Source organism: Molothrus ater, chromosome 1, assembly GCF_012460135.2.
Source record: "Molothrus ater isolate BHLD 08-10-18 breed brown headed cowbird chromosome 1, BPBGC_Mater_1.1, whole genome shotgun sequence".
Taxonomy (NCBI): Eukaryota; Metazoa; Chordata; class Aves; order Passeriformes; family Icteridae; genus Molothrus; species Molothrus ater.
The window spans coordinates 57,634,250-57,654,421 of NC_050478.2; the positions used below are offsets into that span (position 1 = coordinate 57,634,250).

Sequence of the window (20,172 nt, forward strand, 5' to 3'; positions counted from 1 at the left end):
AAGTGTTTGAAAAAGACTGGTAATTAAGATAAATTTCTTTTCCCTTTTTAAACTTTGAAGTTGATCACCTCCAACTTTAAACAACAAATACAAACTTCATAACGTTTGCAATTTTCCAAAAAGTTCTTCCCAACATGATCTGGCTGAGATTTCAGCCCAGAAAATAATATATCCAGATCTGCACAGAAGTGGGTAACTGAAGAAAAAGTGGGTATGCTGAAGAAAAACAGCACCCAGGATTGTCTGAATGCATGCCCATTAGTAGTCTAACTTCCTTCCACCAGAACGGAGGCAGAGTGACACACCTGCTGGAGAGAAACAACCTTCTTGCCTTTCTCCAGCCAAATCCTCACTGCTTTCTTTTATCCTAATATCCCTATGAATCAGTAACCAGTATAGAGCAGTGGTTCATCCCCACTCTTCCCAACAGGAGCAAACAGGGAGCCTGAGGTTCACTCCTCGCATAAAACAGCAGCAGATCTCACATCTTTTCATTTCATCACTTCTTTGCATTTTTGTTTCAACACCTCCATTTCTCCACTGCTCATGCATCTGTATAAGCAGAATAGCAATTAGGAGACAGACGGACAGTCCATTAAGACAATCATTACTCCAGACTGAAAAGCTTGTCTATTTTATCCTCATCTCATTGGCAAGCCAACATTTGTTTTGTATGGGAAAATACCACAGAAAGGAAACGTGTGAAAGCAGCAAAGTACTATCCCTTCACTTTTCATAAAATTTCAGTGTTTGTCAACGGCTATTTTCCTTCTTTTTTAAATGAACTGGCCTTGTCTTCTCTGAGACTATAACACTGCTTTTATTACGTAATGACTGGAACTCCCACATAGTCAGAACTAGACAGCTGAAGACTAGAATTCACGTATTTAAATAACAGGGGGAAAAAGGCCATATCTGAACATACTTGGTTTATTCTGCTAACAGGAAAAAAAAAGAAGATCATAAGAAAAGTTACAATTCAAATACATCAGGCATCTACCCTCAAAATGTTGCCAGCTAACCAGGTTTTTTTAAAATCATCTGACACACAGAATCTCCAATCAAATCTTTTCCAATCAAATCAAATTATTTTTCCAATCATACCTGCAGATGAATTCTTGCAGGTACAACAAATACATTGAGTTTACATGCATGTTTTATCTCTCTATCTTGATAGTCCCTAATGAGAACGTTTCCAGAAGGAACAAAGGGCTGCAGCAATGTGCAATTAAACCCTCTTGTGACACAATGCAGATACAAGGCCAAATACCAAAGAGCTACCAAGAGTTCCCTTGTAGTGATTTCTGATGTGGTAGAACCAGATATTAAAAACAACAGAAACAAACAAAATAATAATTTAAAACAAAAATCACAAAACACCCAACCAGGAAATCTCCCAAGGAAACAACTAGGAACAAGGAATAACCAGGAAATTTACCAAGTTCTGCAGAGAAAGGAGAGAAAGCAAAAGAAGAGGTCAGATCTGCACTAGAGAAAGGACAGACAGAAAGCAGCTATGTGTCAGAACATTGGTCAGAAGAAAAACAGCTGAGAGGAATGAAGATGTATGTCACTAAATCAGTCACAAAGAAGTAGAAAAAATATTACTGATACTAATGTAGTGAGTATTTTTACCCATTTCATTTAGGCTCAAAGCTTGAGTTTGCTCTCCTACCCTAACAATCCTGCTTGAGGCAAGTGTGCTACATTAATACATATACAATTTAGCACTTCAAGCAGGTAATGTACGCAGCACATAAGTGCTATCTTACAGATACATCTTTTCTACCCACTATCCTTCAGAAAAAAAATCAGCATCCAGGACAGAAGTACACAGAGGTAAGGAAGTTGACAGCTGCACACTGCATATATATGTGCATTCAGTAGATGCCGTACTAAGGAAGAATTAACACTGAAAGTGCATTTATCAGGGAGATCATCAGTCTGACCATTACATCTTCAAAAGCAGAAGATAACAAGCTTTCCAAGTCTGCAGGAAGATCTCATTAAAGGCATTCAGGCAGGATGAAGAAATGGCAATCTCAGTTCAGTTTCCTCCTCTCCCCACACACATCCTTATTTACCTACTTCATTTTAACCCAGGCCATCAGCATGGCTCATATGACCTACTGACAAATACAGTATTAGTGACTGCATGAAGTCTACCTGGCTGTTATACTTTGAAAGGCTGGAGTTACACTAAGCAAGAGAGCAGTGTAACAAGAGCGCGGACCAGCATCTGTGGCCAAAACATCTTCATTCAACACCTTCACTCTCCACACCAAAGCAGGTACTTCAATTTATTCCTCTAGGTCAGAAGCAACGGTATTCCAAACACTCCTGTTTCAGTGTGTAAGCAGCTCTAGTTAAACAAGTAATCCTATACAGATTACCATCTGCACTAATGATAGTAACTCATATTGAAAACAACACGCTGTGTGTATGCCTGGAATTATGTCCTTATCTATTTCCTCTTTTTATTTTATTTTAGACTATTCTAAACAGTAATCTAAACAAACATGTTTCATATAACAACTTAAAATAGAAACATTTTTTGCATTTCATTAAACCTGAGGACTCAACATTTTTTGCTTACAAAATTTTTCATTCAGTAATTTAGGAAGCAGGAGTGAACCTCATGTGGAAAACTAAAATGTCCATTGTGCACTTTTGGGTAAAGCCTAATTTCCTTCATAACATCTAGTTTCACTTTTTCCTGCTCTTTTACTGAAGCTTTGACATTTTTTTTCCATCAAGTTATAATCAACCATTTTCAGGAAAGAGAATCTAACTAGTATTACACAGACTTCTACAAAAAATTATATAGAATAAGTGCCACTCCAAAAATCAGAAATAGTCTTGCTCCGGGATACAAATTCATTATTTTCACTGGAGAGCAGACAACTTGTGGTTAGTCATTTATTTTGCATTTATCCTGGTGTTCCTGTGTGGTCTTTAAAAACACAAGCTGATGAAAAACACTCTACTTGGAACTGTAGATTTTGCATACCTTCTGGGTTTGTTTTTTTTTTTTTTTTTTAATAATACAAGATTGGTGGTACCGACCACTGAACACAAGTATTTCTTGTTAAAGCAGTATACTGGATCAAAGCCTTGATCATATTCCCTTATTGTTACTCACCATAGATAATATACAGAAAACCACACCCACCACCTAAACAAATCAGAGGAAACTTTGAGATGGTGCAGGTACTAGGTAGGCTTGTATTTTTACTAAAGAACCTGAATGACACACACACAAAAAAAAAAAAAAAACCCAAACAAACAAAAACCAGCAAGCATTAGTGTCAAAACTTCCTGGTTAAAACTGTAATTTATATTACAACAACATTTTCATGATGTACAACAATTTTTAAAAATGCTAAGGAGGAATCAGTGTTCACCTGATGGTAACAGACACATTGCTTACTGTGACAAATAGCAAAACAAGGCTCTTCTTCCAATCTGCACACTGCTTCCAGCTCTAACCATCCTTTACACTCTGGTACTTGAATCAGTAGTATGGAAAGTAGGCTATTCAGGCTTTGGCAGACATGAAGGGGAAAGCACTTGCCATATCAGGTTCAACCTTACCTCTATTTAAGAGAGCAAATGAAAGAAATATTTAGCAGCAAAGCGTACCATGCTATGGTAAAAGAATGCATCAATAGCAGGCCAATAATGATAATTATACCTACTTCTGCTGAACCTCAGATTTTTATACATAAAAGAATTTTACTTAAATTAACCTTAATCCCACCTTATTAAGAATAATTTTCACAGTCACTTCAGTCACAGGCTGGAGATGGGATAACACCCTTGCCTGCCTGTCCAAATGGTCTCCACCTTTTCAGTTAGCTATTCCCATTCAAACGTTTACCTCTAGCAAGAGTACAAGAAAATAGCTGTCTTGACAAATTTCATCAATTCAGGTCACTGACAAGTGCAGGCTGCAACCAACTGGGACCATTCTATGTTCTCATCCAGCCAAGAAAAGATTTGTTGCTACTGGCCTGAGGCTTGGAACTTGAATTCCTCTGCTCTACCATATGAATGGACCAGAATAATGTAAAATGGCGTAAGTACAAGGATCACATTCAGCTACAAAATCTAAAGCTCTTGTGGAAATGGAAATCAAACACAAGAGACAATTATGGAGTTATTATACAGTGCCTGCTCCGTAGCTGGTTAACTTGGGACACTCGCCCAAGGACAAACAGTTAAACTATTACATCAAAAAAAATACATAAAATGCAATTGTTGCTTAACTCAACTAACCTGCTCTTTTCTTTTGGCTCAAAAAACAACACACTTTAAATTTCTAAATAGCTATTCTGGTTATTTCTCTGGCACTAAAATCAGGATCTCTTACCACAAGTAAAGAAAAACTCACAAAGACACATGCCTAACTTGATTTTCATGATCCTTTTCAAAGGCCCAAAGAATCCACTTGAAACACCAACTTCTTCCCTTGACCAACAACAAAGCTCCACAAACCCTTATTCTTATCAAATACTCTCCAATCTCATCAGTATCCCTTCATCAGGGATCTCCGGTTTCCATTCACATCTGTAGCACCAAGGGTACTTTCATATTGGTACACTGGAAAAGTACTCTGCTTTTTTACTCTTTTCTTACAAAAAAGTTTCCTTTAAAGCCTTCATAGTTTCTACTTTATCATAGGTTAGATTCTTTTTCTTGCACTTTTAGAGGGTTTCATTATCAGAGCAGTTACTACTCCTTCTGCCCCACAGGAGAAAAAAAAAAAAAAAAAAAAAAAAACCAGAAAGCACTTCTAGATAGATTCTTCAAATAAAGTAATTTTCTAGATCACAGCAATTTACTCTCATAATCTCTGATGGTCAGTGACCCCGAGATGCGTTAGAAAGTCTCTTTTCCCAGCCTGGCAGTCGAAGAAGGAGTCAGAACTCTTCTATTCCCATTCTCAAGGTTGTTTATTGTTTCTTATCTATAAAATTCTTTCTCTGACCTGCCGAGGTCTGTCTGGCAGGTCGGGTTGAGGCACACTGACCACCTCAGAGGCGGTGTTATCTTTTTATACTAAAAACTACGTGTACATTATTTACAATAACTTCCCAGTACCTATCACCTATGTTAGACAGTGAGCTTCTACTCTAAACCAATCTAAAAATGCCACCATCACCCAGAACATGGAGGCTAGGAAGAAGAAGGAAAAGGGACAAGGCATGCCCAAATTCCTCTATCTTGGGACCCTGAGCCCCCATTCTAAAAACCTCAAAAATCTATTTTTTCACCCCGTGACAAACTATTATTCTACTTAAACTCTCTTGACTTGTAATTCTGCATATAAAGGTGGTAATTTGATCCATGGGTCAAGATCAAAGGCACAGGGGTCTTGGACTCTGTGCCAAGGTCTCTGAGCACCCCAGGCAGGGGCTCGAGTCCTCTAGGACAGCCAGAGGAATTTCCTGGGTTCCAATAATTTACAAAGGCAATAGTCCCGTTATCCACTTGCCAAAATCTGAAATTTCATGGAAATAAATACCAAAAAATATGTGAGACCACTGAATGCTTATTTAAAAGGCTTAGTTAGTTTTGACATCCAATTATTTGGTAACATTTTCATTATTACAGAGTATATCGTGTATCAATACTGCTGTTGAAATCAACTACAACTTCTGAAGCATCTTTATTGCCTGGACATGTTTGTCTGCAGGTCGGTTTACAAGGCAGATCTGCAGGCTGGTATTTTTATAAATGTTGTGAAGGGAAAGCACAAATACTGTTTTGTCAAAATCTGAGGTGCGTCTGCAATCATCTATTAATGAAGAAGAGGTAATCTTTCCAGAAAAAGCTACCAAGTCCAAAAAGCCAGATGGTTAGAGGTTTTGCTCTTTCAAAATATTTTTATCTGGCAAAGTAGACTTCTTAACAAGCAGCAAGTCATTTGACAAAACTAAGCATCTAAGAACAAGCAGTGATTCTGCAGTACTGGGAAAACAGAACCTGCAAGTGTACAGTTAACTACTCAAGATTTGTATGTTGACCTTTTAGAATTATGTGACTTTCTTTGTATAATGCAGTTTAGGGCAGGAAAATTTGTAAAATTTTTCAACTGTAGCTGTATATCAACATAGGGCCTGTCCTGTCCTTTCCCTTACAGCAAAAGCAGAATTTCCAAACAATAACTCACTTTCCTACAAACACATATAAGCATATTGAGCAAACTACAGATCTCCCAAGCAAGAGCATACAGAAGAGAAAGGGGAAAAGAGAGACCTGCCTCTTTATAGTATTCTTTCAGCAAAGATTTATAATGTCTTAATGTTGCCAAACAAACCTAATACTAACAGCCAAAGAGAGCCTATGACTATATGCTTGTTTTGTTTGTTAATTTTCACTACACACAAGATTGTAAGGCAGTAAAATTTTTTATAAGATGCAGCCCTCAGCAGTAGAGAAACCACAAGGAATGCACAGATGTGATTACATTCTTCCAAGTTAAAAGCATTACTTCAGAAACATCAGCATATAAAATATGTTGAATCACTGATGAATGAACGTACCTCAGTTTGCCCACAAGCCAATTCTCCAGATGAATTGAGCCTGTTTTAAATAAAGGGTTGCTTCAATTAGTGAAATATTACTAACTGACAGGGCAAATTCCAAAAATACTTCAGTAGAATTAGAAATCTTTTTCCCCTCACTAAAACAATTTTTAAATAGCACTTAACCCCTACACAGCCACATAGGTATGCTCTAAGCATCTCCATTTCCCCTCTGTACATCAAAAAAGCAGTTAAGTGAGAAATAAAAATGTTTACCAAAGCATCTGAAAAAGCTTCCCAACGTTTTTAACGGAGATGAAGGCAACATTTTCTTTCACATCTCTATCAGATCCCACTTGGTCTGAATTTTTTTACAGGGGGCAAAAGGAAGGGTGACGGCACAGGGGGAAATGTGTAAAGGAAAATAAAATGCCAGACAGCTGTGCAAACTAATGTTCAGTTCAGCTTAAGTTCAATTCACAGCCTGTTATTACACTGACTGCAGCTGTCACCTTCCCCTACCTGCAATTAATTGTCCACCTTTTTGCTTTCCAGTTATTCTTTCACCACCTTGAATAACCTAACATGCCACAGTTCACCATGTGAACCTGAGACTCCAACCTGTCTCCAAGTCCTCCATACAGTCACAAGCGTACTGTGTTTATATATGATAGCAGCTTGAACTCTGGAAACCAAAATTTACTGCTGATAGAACAGGTAGTAAGTACGTTGATAGAACAGGCAGGAAGACATCAGTAGTAGTGCAGAAATTTATAACAAAGAAATACCATTTTGCAAGCAAATAAAGGATGAAGTATTTTTCTTAGAATAAGTGATAAAATTCTTTAAAGTTAAGCCAAAACAAATTCTGCAATTTCATAACCTGAACTACTGTATTTTATTCACCCAACCATGACAAATTAATCTTTTCCATGCAAAACATGCACATATACACAACCTATTAATTGTATAATTCCTGTACCACAACATACAGATCCCTTTTTGCTCTTACTGCTAGCAGGTGCTGTGAGTACAGAGAGATGTCTTCAGACTAAATGATATGTCTTTGTCATGGTAACCCTTTGCAGAAAATTTAATATCTTTCTATTACTCTGCCTCTTGAAGAATGGCTGTGTGTAACTGTCTCACTGTGACTGAATGTGCTTTGTGAAAAGGAGAGAACCCTTTATAGACTTCTTGGTTTATGTGAAGCATCCTCCAAACATCAGGCTGCTTGAACTGAGATTCAGTATTCCAGTGAGCTCAGTCTCAGGAAAGCAAGGTGATCCTACAAGGTCATCTAAGTGAAAATTTCTAGCAGAATCAGATGACCTGGAATTTAGACTCATAGTTGTCCAACTCATGTCATCATTTCCAAGCATTCCAGTCAGCATAAGCTTGTATAGCTTATAATCTACTGCAATGCTTACTTGCATCATGACCTAGGCTAAGACTTCCTCTTCACTACTGACTGACCTATCTAAATCTAGAAGCAAATACTACCACAGAGACAGCAACAAAAAATTATCCTCCAAGGTGTCCCAGAGGTGCTCCTGTAATAAGTGCCAATATCTAACACGGTCCTCAAAAAAAAAAAAATCATTTTTACAGGCATTGCACAGTTTATGTTCTTTGACTCACTCAACTTGCTTTAGTCATCAGCTTCTTAAAGAGACATTTGTTAAGAAAGCAATTCAATTACTAGAAACCACTTACTGCTCTTCAAAAATGGTAGCAGATGGCGGAATTGCCAATTCTTTTAATTTTTTTTAATACTACTATATCACCCAAGGTCTCTCAAACACAAAAAAAAAAACCAAAAACAAAACAAAAAAAAAGAAACAAAAAAAACCCCATGCTTTATTCAGTTTACTCAAATTTAACCCCAAATACACAATCTCCTGTTAGCAGAGGCCCAGCTACCAGCAGGTGACAGTCACTGTGAGTTCAGGAGGTTTCAACTGCCCCTGGTTTCTTTTAAAAAGACCTCTGTGAGGTGGGTGAGAAGAATGAGAAGAGTGTTTAATATTCTTTCCTTAGGACCCAATGCACCTAGAATGAGCCACCAACCACAAAAGCATCAAGGTAAATCATCTAACCAAAGCTGGACAGACTACATTTATTCATCCTAGAAAACGGTCTTTATCAAACACATTTCTGAACAAAATTCTGAGAGATCTTAAAATAATCAAAGAGTGATCCCAATCCAAAGCAAACTCCTAAAATCTTTGAATGTAGAAGCAACACTGGGGGAAATTCCACTAAAAAAAAAAAACCCTATAAGCTTATGCCAAGACTCTGACTCTCCGTGCTGCTAGTTTCTACCATAATAAGAAATAAATACCCTCAGAGAGACAAAAAGTTACAAATGACACATGCACACATAAAAATCTTTTGAAAATGTCTTCTGGTGTGGGGAAGAGGTAAGGGATTAAATCTCTCTGTAACCTGATGAGTGCTATCTTACCTGCAGGATAAGCGCCCAAGCAGAATTCTGAGAAAATTCAGTGCAAAGAAAATCCTAATTCTTTTGGAAAATCTTGACTTAAAAAAGAGCAACTTAAGAGGAGGCAGGGCAATACAAGTTCAACAGAGAACAAGCTTAACAGTCTTTAAGATGTTTGCTTGAGAAGCAGAGCATAAAATTTGCAATCAGCAGTCCCTTGTCCATGTATATGATCCCTTCTACCCACATTTAAAAGGTCTGAAGTTGAAATTACCAAGAAAAACATATTCATGAGAGTGAACTATTGTGGATTGTCAAGAAATAAAATTTTCCTACACTCACTAAAATTTCTACATAGTAACCAAATACTACAGAGGAAGCTCAGAGTGCTACTGAGCAAGTTTATTTCCCTCATCCTGCAGAATACATGATGTTGTTCTAGACAATTAATGTCAATTTCTTCAAGACTTGTAGCTTAGGAGTTGTGCAGCCCTGCTTCCCATCCACATTCTTCTTGTATTCTCTCTATCTAGTCTGGAACTCCATGTCAGCAGACAGAGAAATGTCTTCCAGCAAGCAAGAATGAACAATCCCTCCCCAGTTACAGAGTCATGTGTGGGCTATAAGCAATTTTTCAAACATAAAAGGAAGGCGGGAATTTGCTATCCCTATATTAGCAAGCTAAAACAAGCCAGCCTGCAGATGGCAAGGATCAAAGCATCTAAGTTACCTCAAAATTAATCCCCTTCAGGAATGTTCACCACCTCCCATTCACACATACTATATCCCTCCTGTCCCTCCCAGAGCAACAAAGTCTTTGAAATTAGAATGATTATCCAGAATACTGTCGTGGTTTGACACTAGCCAAACGCCAGGCACACAAGAAAGTCACCCATTCACCCTTCTACAGCTGGGCAAAGGGTTCACGAGCTAAGGACTGGAAGAAGACACTCCAAGGGCAAAACAGGCTCAATTTAGAAGCATAAAGTAAATTTATTATTAATAAAATCAGAGGAGGATAATGAGAAGTAAAATAAGCCCTTAATACCCCTTTTTTTTCCCCCAATGCCTCCCTCCTTCCCACCGACAGTGCACGGAGACAGGGGGCAGAGTTTTGGTCAGTTCATCACCCCAGATCTTCTTCTACTGTTCAGGGAGAGAAGTTCTTCCACTGTGAGACCGTGGGGTTCCTTCCCACAGGATACAGTTCTCCGTTAACTTCCCCAATGTGGCTCCAATCTCATGAGCAGCAGCATTCCCAAAACCACTGCAACGTGAGTCCCTCCCACAGACAAAGAGTCTCCCAAAACTGCTGCAGCATGGGTGAGTCTTCCACAGGGTGCAGTCCCCGAGGACAGGCTGCTCCAGCCTAGAAGCAGGGACCCGCTGTCTCCATTGGGTTTCCCACTGGATCGCAGCTTCCTCCAAGCATCCACCCACTCCAGCATGAGCACCTCCCCCACGGGCTGCAGATCTCTGCATCCCCCATGGATCTCCATGGGCTGCAGGGGCACAGCTGCTTCACCATGGTCATCAGTCACCACAGCCTGCAGAGGTATCTTGGCTCTGGCACCTGGAGCACCTCTTCCCACTCCTTCTTCACTGACCTTGGTGTCTCCATATTGTTTCCCTCACATGTTCTTACCTCCTCCTCTTCTCTAGATAGAAAAACACTATGCCCCCACTTTGTTTTGATTTTCTTCTTAAATATGTTATCACAGAGGCATTACTATAACTTCTAATTGGCCCAGCTTTGGCCAAAGGCATGTCCATCTTCAGACCCATCAGGGATTGTCTCTGCTGGACATGGTGGAAACTTCTAGCAGCTTCTCACTGAAGCCACCTCTGTGACCCCCCGCTACCAAAAACCAGGCCATGCACAACCAATATGGCTTTACTCACATTTCAGCCAAACCAAGTTTTCTACATTAAGCAGAATAACTATGTTTTCACAAAATCTCACACCTGCAGGGGACATAGTCTCACTTGAAAGCACACAGCTAAAGGCACTAACCAGGACAACTGGATCTTTTATATGAAGTGTTAATTCAACTAGGGGCTGCCTTCTTCACAAATAGGCACAAGCCATTAGAAAACAATTCTCAAAGATTCTTCTGATTATTTATCAGTTCCTTCTAGCAACATGTGATCTTGCACCACACGATCATTGACCATTTTGAATCTATAGTCTTAAGCTAAACTGAGAATCAATGCTTCAGTCCTGGTTTTCCTCAGAAGTACTGTTCTGTACTTGTAGATTCAAGATGTCACAGCTGAATACAGCCACTCTTTCCCAATTAGCCCCCAAATCCTCTTTCTTGGTAAGAGGCATATTATCTCCTGTAGACCAGAATGAAAGCTGGAGTGCCTCATTATGTCTCTAACTTTTGGTAAAGGTCAGCTTGTTCCTACACTTTATTACCCTAACATACAAGGAGAACAGCTATTCTCTTTTCAGGGCAGAATGAGCATCTGCATTCCAAAATAAAATAGAGTAACAGCTTGTATACACACAGGGAACAGTCAAAGCGTTTTAATGACATAGAATTAAAAAGTTAAAACTGCAATTTTTTTTTAAATTGGTTTTCTTCAAATTACCTCTGCATAGCAGAGAGAGCAGGTATTAAACAAAAGAATACTCCCTGCGAAAGCTAAAAGATTTTGACATGCTACTCTTGCACTTCCTGGGGAATGGAGTTTTAACTGGCTTCTGGCATAACTCCTCTAGAGGTTCATTTCCTAGATGGAACTATAAATCTTATGATGCATTTTATCAGTGCTAACAATAAAACTATTGTGCTTCAGGAAAGCTACTCCTTGGAGAAAAGTCCAGTGTGCTTACCAAGGCTAGGGGTGGGGGAGGGGGGAGAAGAATATCACAAATTAAGCACATTCCAGAAAGCAGTACAGAAGTCAAAGCACAATATTAGACTGAAAAGGCAGAATTTTTAAGCTTCAAAAGGCAAGAACTTTATGGAAGAATATTAAGTGTCAAGCCAGAACTAAAACTAATTCCTCCTCTGGCCCATCATTCAATGTCTTGAAACAACATAGATAATTTAATATAGACAGACAAATCTTAACATAAGATTCGAGCTTTCACATTTAAATATACTTTTGGAAGGCAGGCAGGTAAAGGAGCAGAAGGGCAGCACCAAAATATTTTATGTAACCACAGTATATAAGACAGAAAGAAATTAGACAAAAAGAATACTAGCATCCATAAAATACTGCAGAATACAAAAAGCTCTCAAATACAATAAGCCCTCAAAATAACAGAACAGCTGGTATCAACTGCAGCAAGGCCACTGCTGAATACCTGCTGAAAGGGAATACCTGCAAAGTTACAAAAAGCACAGAATTGTCAGTCATTTGTTTCCACAGTCATAAAGAAAATATGTAAAGACTTGCCCATATTTATATACTATAATTTGCTTATGAAGATGCACTTCTGAAACATGCATATTGCTGATATTTGAAAGACAGTTTTATTTCAACAAACCATACTCAAAGAGCAAGAGCAACTATAATAGAATAGCAGGGTTTTTTTTAAATGTTTATAACCTTACAGGTCAAAAAAAAAATCCAAAATTGGGCTAGACTAGAGCCCCAGTAGAGAACAGACAGAAATTTTAGGAAACAGGCTAATAATAATCTCAGTGGTTCAGTTGAAATCTACTAATCCAAACATTTATTACTTAAAATCCAGTCTACTACTTTAAAAAAACTCTGCATTTCCCCCCAGAGTTTGATCTTAAACACCCTAACCTATTGAATTTGCCACTGGAAATGCCAAGTTTCCCAGAACCTGCAGTAATAGGTTGTACTTGACTTTTCATCTTCCAAATCAAATCCATCTCAACTGAAAATAAAACTAGTCCTAAAGACTGAGTGTGGCTGATAACTGCAAGAATAATTGAATGACTGGAAAAAAGATTACATGCCTCAGGAATTACTTATTTCTAACTTAGTGAAATACTAAGGAAGTATTACTAATACTAATACTAAGGAAGTAAGTGTTCTTAAAGGAAGCGTTTTCAGAGGTTTTTCAAGCACAAATTAAATTGATTACATACTAAAATCAGCAGCAATTCATTAAATCATAGACCTACGCTCTCATTTCTTGACCACCACAACAGTCTATGTATTTATTAGCTATAATCAGGTAACAATACATTCATCAAAGCCAGAGGGAACAGTTTGTTACCAAAATCCAAGCAGCTAAAGTTTCTTCATGTATACATAATAAATTAAAAAACAGCAAATCACCCATAACCTGGCAGACATACAATATAAACAATTTGTTAAAAATTACATTTCAGTTGCAAACACAACAGAAAAGGCCACCAGGTAAACAAAACCTAGCATACATTTTCAGAAAACCTGATGTTCCCAGAAGTACACAATACCCACAAAGATATTCTTTATAGCTACTATTTCCAGGACACAGACTGTTAGAAAAGTATCCTGTAACAAGTCACTATCATCCATTCATGTAAAACTTGCATGCACAAAAGCTGTATTTTCATAACTAACTCATATACAATTAGGGTAAAAGTCACACCAGGCTGTGGAACACATATCATGTCTCCCTCTTCACTAGCTCCATGAGACAGAAGACAAGGATGCTCAACAATGCGGTACAGAATCTAACACTGCTAAAGCTAGGCATTACAAACCATCCATCTCTGGAAGAAACCTCTAATGGAGCAATCCACTAGCTTGTGGTTGGTATAAAACAGTCAGGAACGCCTGACCTGAGCACATCTCAGTCTCTCCTGTTACAGCAATTGCTCCTCAATACTAAAGCACTGAAGCAGGAAGGGGATAATCTGCATGTACAGCATACTAAAAGGCATACCGGAAGACTTCTAAGCCAGTAAACTGTCCTCTGAAGAGGAAGGCTCACCTTCAAGCGCCTTCTCACCTTTTCTTCCAGATTGCACATGAGCACCCCAAACACAGTGCTGTGGTATCTGCCTTTTCTTGGCTCTCTGAATAATGGATTATTTACCACAACGATCTAGTCTCAGATTCCAACGCCAATTTTACCGCTCTTCTTCACAGTGGGTTGCCCTCAATTCCCCCTACGTTGCTAAACTACCAACTTGTCTAACAGCAGCAAGCTATCTCTGCTAACCACTACAAACACAGCCACAGCCCTGAAACAGGAAAAAACCTCAGTATATCAGAGGATTGAGCTACTGACACTACTGCTGCCAGAGGACTGGAGAAGGAAGATGTACCCACTTATATGCAAGGACAAGAAGCAACAGCAGCATCCTGACACTGACCAGCAGCATGAAAGAAGGTGCAGAATGCAGAATACAGTTCTCTGGGCCTTCTTCATCCCCTCCAGAGAACAGGTGGCAAGCCAGATCAAAGTGTTCTCTGGGTCACTTTCAACTGCAGCAACTTGCTGAATCACTAAACCAAGAGATATGGAAACCTAAGTGCACAAAAAAGCCCCCAAAATGCACTAACTGAGATTAATAAAGATGATTAGGACGTAAAAAATGTCCTATTTTGGCAACCAAGAAGCCTTACAAAAACCTGACATTTTTGTCTGCCTAAAGATAAGAGGTGCAACATGCTTTATATGGCACAAAGAAACACTGATAGAGAAAATATTTCAGCAGAGACCCTGGTATACAACAAGGCAATATTACACAAATATAAATATCCCTCATCAAATTAGATACTAGCAATTTCTTTTTACCTTATCTCCACAAAAGAATTTTAGTAGTACTAGCTGCAAAAAAAGAACAAGTACAGAAAGACCTATTGAAGAAGAGAGGCCACCCATTTTACTTCAACTAAAAAGACAGCTGTAAATACAGTTCTTCTACTGATCAATGATAATGTGCTTACAAAGCATTGAGTCTGAGATACTGTATGCAAGGTACACAAGGTAGTATAGTACATTGAAAATTTTACATATGGTCTAATGTACATTCTTCCTTGAATTGAAAAGAGCTCAAACTCACATCACAGGATTCCACAGTTTCCCCAACTAAAATTATCCTTCAAGAAAAACCATAATACAGCATTTTAATTGAAAGTAAAATCAGATGTCTACAATCACCTTTTCACTCCGTCTGCAAGCATATAGATTTGACCAAGTTGGGAGGAAAAAAGATGCCCTCTACCCTGCTTTTTGTTTGTTTCATGGTTAAGGCTTAAAACATATCACCACCAAAGTTTTGTTTTTTCAGTAAATTAATGCAAGACCAAAAGTTAAAAAGCTAAGTTACAGAGGTTTCTCCTGAACATATAAAACCTGTTCTCTAAACACCACCACTCTTTTTCTTATTCCCCAAATCACAAATAAATACACTCCTAAATGGAATCACATCCTCTTTCTGCCATCCCCAAAGCTAAGAGAGTGTCTGTGAAGCTCATGGAACTACAAAGATATAACAGCATCTTCCCTTCCTCTGTCTCTGAGGCTGCTTAATTTCCTCAGGTCCTTTTCAGTGGATGTACACTGAAAGCAGGCTGCATCAACACATCTGTCCATTGATACTGCATGATACTGCATATCAATATGCCACCTTATGCCTCAAGCAATTCATTATCTCAATTCTGTTATCACAAAGGTCTGTACCTGCAAGGTAATTAGATAGTAGCATGGTGGGGTAGGCAAGATGAGAGAGGGAGTAGTGAGCAAAAGAAAAAAGAAAGGTGGACACCCAATCCCTGTGAAGCAAGGCAATGTTAATTTCCTGTCACTGGCAGATCGCTACAACAGACCCTGCAGATCATGAAAATTCTGGCTTAAGGTATCAAGCACAGAAAAGCTATACTCTTTTCCAGAAGTTAACAAGTCCTGAGTATGCAAATCCAGTTATATTCTTAAACTGTGAAAAAAGCAACTTTAAAAGCACAGTTACATTGTGAAATACATCAATACAGAAGACTATCAAGTGGGGAAAAAAGGGTGAGGGGGCACTTACACACATTAAGTGTATTACCATTATCACTGCAGACTCCCTCACACTACCATAAATGTAAGAAAACCTCAGACGTACCTCAGGGTGATAGTGACTTGTTACAGGATACTTTTCTGAACAGTCAGTGTCCTGGAAATAGCAGCTATAAAGAATATCTTTGTGGGTATTGTGTACTTCTGGGAACATCTGATTTTCTGAAAATATGTGCTAGGTTTTGTTTACCTGGTGCGCTTTCCTGTCGTGTTTGCAATTGAAATGTAATTTTTAACAAACTGCTGATATTGTATGTCTTTTATCAGAAACACCAGCCTGCTCTATCCCTAGCTGTAAAACATCATATTGCAGGCTGTTTCTCTGAAACTCAGTTTTTATTCATCATCAAATGGCAGGCTTTGGGGACGTTGGCCTGCACCTTTAATAGCTTTGATATTTCCCAGATGCTTGCTTTCCCTACCCCTCACTAAAATAATTTGCTGCCAAACACCTGCAAATACTTACATACAAATCCCTGTTACAGGCCTGCTGTGTAAGAAATAACTAAGCAGAAACCAAACTTAACTTTTAGAGAGGGTATCCAGTCACATGGTTTGCTTCTCACCTTCCACCCACAAAGGTACTAAGACCAGGAGAAATAACAGAACAAAAGATCCAAAACCCAGCCCAGCCAAAACAAAACTCAAAAAAAAAAAAGCAAAACCAAAAAGCTGAATCATTCACTCCCTGTCTCCCACCTCTCCTATCACACATCTTCCTTCATAGCTGGAGAGTCTCCATCAAGAGGTATTTTCCAAGAGACTCTTCAGCAATAGGTCAAGTGTGTAGCTTATACATAGACCCTCATTATGACATGGTAACTTCTGGTTACTTTCAGTCGTGTATTTGAGCCAAGATCCTTCCAAAATGCAAATGAGTTAATAATCTCATTCTTCAACTGGCAGCCAGAAAAACACCACTAGAAATCCTCACCAGGAATAATATGGAACTGTAAGCCCTAAAATTAAATGCTAACCAATTATTTAGTTTCTATAGCATTTTTACTGACTTCTAAAATAATTTCCTTATATTGGTTCTCCTTCATTATACCTGTTCTGCAATTTCAGAACTACTCTATTTTAGTTATCATTTCTCTTTTTGTTAAAGAGTATATTTAGGAGACACATAGGTAATTATACTAACAAGGTTTTATCCAAATAAGTGCCACCCATCTCTCAAAAATACCAACATTCTCTGTCATTATGGTCACTTCCAGAGAAGGGAAGTCAGACAAAAGACATTAAGAGACTCCCCATCAGCTTTTTCTAATGCAAAAAGAAATTGCTGTATTTTTCCAATATTCTGCCTTATTATATCTCTATCTCAGTGGTATCTTCTGATCTGCTAGCTATAGAGGTTATAGTCAAAGAGGCAGATAACCCAGAGGAATGGACTAACATGCCTCCCTGGCCAGCAGCCCAGAGAGAGAACGAAAAAGATTGCTGGTGTGGGTTCTGTGTTTGAGATAGAAATATTTTCTGGATGACCAGAAAACAAGAGCAGGCCAAAGAAGGTAATACCAATGGTGATGATATCCAAAAATATCACAGCTGTTTTAGTAAAACAAAGTGTGACCAGAAGAAAGGTACTTTGGATTAAACCAGAGATTGCAAGGAACACGGATTAAATTGCTTGTGGCCACTGCCTTCTCTAAATAATCATTCCCTGGGGCACATGCACAATCTAAATTGAAATAGAATGTTTTAACTTAAATCATAGAAAACTCTTGGTAATGCACCACTAATTCATGAGCACATGTACTTCCAACAAATTACATGACTAATTAAAACTTCCAATAAACATGAGTTATTAGAAGTAATCGATTTAGTTACACAAAAAAAGCCAATTCTGCCTATGTAGGAAGAAAAACCCACTACTTTCAATAGGTTCTCTTCTAGGTTCACTACAACCTAGGTTTCAATAAGTTCACTACTTTCTGAGGTTCTCTTTCACAGCTTCAACCTCATCAAAAATCTCATTCGTTTATGCAAAAGTCCTGCTTAGCCTAGACTAACTGTTGTTGTTTTCTTAAAAAATTAGCCAGCTTAAGACATCTGTAATCAGTTGACGTTGACCAGCATACAGAAATTTCCTATCAAATATCACATAAAATAGTCCCAAAGTCCTTATAGCTTTCACTTCTGTTTCATTTCATACCTCGTAGAAAGTAAACACTGTGATTACAAATGTAATGACTACCACCAGGTACTTCTCAGCATTAAAAAAAAAAAAAAAAAAGAGAGAGAGAGAGAGAGAAACCCACTCTGTTGAATATATAAGCAGCATTGCAAAATAAAAAATTCAAGTTACAGAAAATACTGTAGTTCTCACCTTCTCACCTAATCCTAGACTTGGAAATGTGACTCTTGGTTAAGGTGCAACTCCCTAACATTCAGGAGACCACCCGACATGGAGGATCACAGCTGCGGAGCCTGAGCCACCTACCCTGCACTACTGGCCAGCACCAATGCCAAAAGCTGCTCAAGACCTGGACGTTTGTGAGAAGACATACAAAGGTTCTAAATAGCGATCCTCAGTAAGGATCAATTATCTAGGAAAGTGATCAGAAGGCTTCAAGCATCTGGAAGTTTTAGCCAGTGATGGCAAGACACTGCCAACAGTTCAGAAAAGCTGGGCATCGGGAGAGATCTGGGTGGGTACCAAAACCAGCACCATTTATCATACACACCAGCAGATGTGCTGAGGCCCAGGGCAGCCTCAGCAAGGGCTGTCTGTGGACGACGAGCGAAGCGGGGGAGGACGGGGGGGCCTCCCCGCTGGCGGACGCACCTCAGCCTCAGACCGGGCGTCTCCCTGCCTGACGAACCCACAGGCTGAAGTAACTTTCTAAGAGAGAAGCGAGTGCCCGGCCACTAAGTTGCCCAGCATGGAGAGAGAGCTAGCGTGACTACAAAGATACAGGAGCGCCTTCCCGCCCCCTCGGCCGGAGCCTGCCTGCGGACGGCACGGCCCTCACAGCCCCGGCGCCATCCTGCCTTCCCTGCGGCAGCGCTCTACCACTTCTACCCTAGCGGTACTATGAACTCCCGAACACTGTCCCAGTGGACGGCGCTCCCAATCCCTCTAGACTGCCCGAACCCCCGCCCGACCCCACCACTGGGAACTGCGCCCTTCCCGCCCTAACACGCTCCGGGGCGAGCGCGGAGCCCTGACACCCGGTAGCGACTGTGGAGGCCCCGCATACCCTCAATCCCCACCGCGGCGGTCCCGCGGCCCGCCAAAGGGCCTCCCTCCCTTCCCCGCCGCCGAATTTCCTCCGCCCCACCAGGAACAAAGCCCCGCGCCGCCGCACCGGTCGGCGCGTTCTCATTGCCGTGGATCACGACGGCCGACAAAGTTTACCTCGTTTTCCCGGCTCCGCGACAGGACAAGGCGGCTCGGCCGGGGAGCAGGAGCAGGAATCCCCCTCCCCCAGCGCCGCACACACTTGTTTTTATTTCTTCTGCTCCCTCCCGCCGTGAGAAGCCTCCAGCGTCTCGATCAAGGCTGAAGAGGAGGCGGGGAAGAGGCGCGTGGCACTGCTCCCGGCTTGGGGCGGGGGGGTACGGGGCAGCCTAGCCGTGCCTTGCTGCCCTTCACCCTGAAGCGGCGACACCAGCCCCCTCCTCTGGCCTGCTACCTGGCGCCATCTCCCCGTGGCAGCCTGACTGCCTCGATAGGAAGGCTTGGGAGGGGGGTGGGGGATCTTCAGGCCGGGAGAGCGCCGCCACCCCTAGGGCCCTGCATGGCTTGGCTTTCCTCCCTGTATCCCGGCGGCTTTGAGCTTAAGTGCAGGGCTAGAAGTTGCAGCTCCTGGAACAAGAGCATTTACCTCTCTCCAGGACGGCTTGGCTTGGCTGCCGGCAGAGGAGTGAGGCTAACACCCATAACCAGCCACGTGCAAAGCGGCCACAGTAAGGAAGCCAAAACCAAGAGGTTTGCACCTTTTAGTTTCTCAGCACAGCACCAGAGATGCAAAGATGATCCCTAAAATCACAGCTTAGATGCTGCTTGTTATAGACACGTATTACAATAGTGGCTCTTCGCAAATATTAAAATGAATACTATGTGTTTTGTTGGAAAGTTGTGCTGTATTAATCTCTTTTAAGTAGTGTGGTAAATATAGTTTTTAGGCTATAGCATAATATTAAAATAGAAACTATGTGATGTAAGATACTTTTTGTAACTAGCTCAAGGAATGGAAAGGATA

At 40.1% G+C, this 20,172-nt stretch overlaps 1 protein-coding gene across 1 annotated transcript in view; it reads right to left on the reverse strand.

The window, feature by feature from the left end:
* Positions 1-19,402, reverse strand: part of TNS3 (tensin 3) — a 213,040-nt gene extending 193,638 nt beyond the window's left edge. Inside the window, exons 1-2 of the mRNA XM_036398155.2 lie at positions 19,326-19,402; positions 6,549-6,588 (exon numbers count right to left, since the gene is read on the reverse strand). The gene's annotated coding sequence lies outside the window, so the exon portion shown is untranslated. The remainder of the gene's footprint in view (positions 1-6,548; positions 6,589-19,325) is intronic.
* Positions 19,403-20,172: the final 770 nt, after the last annotated feature.